The 1,143-nt window shown below is 48.8% G+C and overlaps 1 protein-coding gene across 1 annotated transcript in view; it reads left to right on the top strand.

Annotated features, from left to right (window-relative positions):
• Positions 1–1,143, top strand: part of LOC104832305 (zinc finger protein ZIC 4-like) — a 3,620-nt gene that overhangs the window by 2,196 nt on the left and 281 nt on the right. The gene's annotated exons all lie outside the window — the stretch shown is intronic.

Here is a 1,143-nt window from a genome sequence, read left to right as displayed (position 1 = left end):
CCCCCCCCCCGAAGAAGAAGATAAGAAATAAGCCCCTTTTGGAAAATTTAATCTGTTCCAGTGTAGGGTTTTCCACCTCCCATTCCCTTCTGTACAGCCTTCTGTACTGCGAGGGAAACTACATAATCCTATTGTAAGATCTGCTTACAGCCAAACGATTTTTTTCGCCTTCCAGTTCATAAAACTCCCCTTCCCCCATGCTCGGTGCAGGGCTTGACCTTCCAGGAGTTGCATTTTTATGCTACAACTCGACGTGATATAATATGCAGAACATATACTAATTTCGTATCGCTATCGTCTAAACATAGCACAGAGATTTTACAGCGACCGTCACTCGTCACCTAATTATTTTTCCATCGCTCTATGAATAGCTCGTCTGTGTGCAGGGGAGGGGGGGGCGATAGCAAAGTTGTGTTCCTCCGCTGCCTTCTCGGCCCCCTTTTTCGAGGCGAAAGGAGTATCCCCGGGTCACATAACTTGTCTCCGAGCCAGTTCCTTGGCAGATCAGCACAGGTACAGCCATTAACCGGGAGAGCTCATCCCTTAATGACAGTGTTTTTCTTAAGTAAACAAACTTTTACTGCTCTTTAACGGCCTCACTGTTTGAAGTCTCTGAAGCAGAAAATGGTTAAATTCTTGGGAAAACTGACCTACATCGGAGAGGCAGGTTCAGGGCAAACCCGAGATCGGAGGGTTGCGTTTATTAAACATCATTCTGCGCGCCTGTACTTTTCGCTTTAACTTTCCCGGTGATTAATTGCTGTATTGTGAAAACTCCTGCAGGGCCTTTATGGTTCCACCGTTTCTATTAAACACTCAGAAGTTGTCAAAAACGCAATGTTTCTGAAACCCTAATAGAACTCGCTACGAATTATTCATGAAGACAGTTCTAGATTCAACAGGAAAATTATTGCCTCCTCAAATATTAATGACTTCTGATTTCTCCGAGGCTGGGGAGCAGGCAGAGGGATTTCTGGCGATGTGCGAATTTTCCAGGTTGGAGGATAAGGCCGTGAAGGCGGCGGCAGCAGCGGGACGAGCGGGACGGGCAGGGATCGCTTCGCCGCCTTCCCAGCGGGCCAGGAACAATAGTGCGAGGCGTGGGACGGAGCCCCTCTCCCTCCCGGGCGGCCCCCGCCGCCC

Source organism: Haliaeetus leucocephalus, unplaced genomic scaffold (assembly GCF_000737465.1).
Source record: "Haliaeetus leucocephalus isolate CR32 unplaced genomic scaffold, Haliaeetus_leucocephalus-4.0 Scaffold240, whole genome shotgun sequence".
In the NCBI taxonomy this organism is placed as follows: domain Eukaryota; kingdom Metazoa; phylum Chordata; class Aves; order Accipitriformes; family Accipitridae; genus Haliaeetus; species Haliaeetus leucocephalus.
Note: the sequence above shows the minus strand (reverse complement) of the source record. Positions and strands in the feature narration are given on the sequence as shown.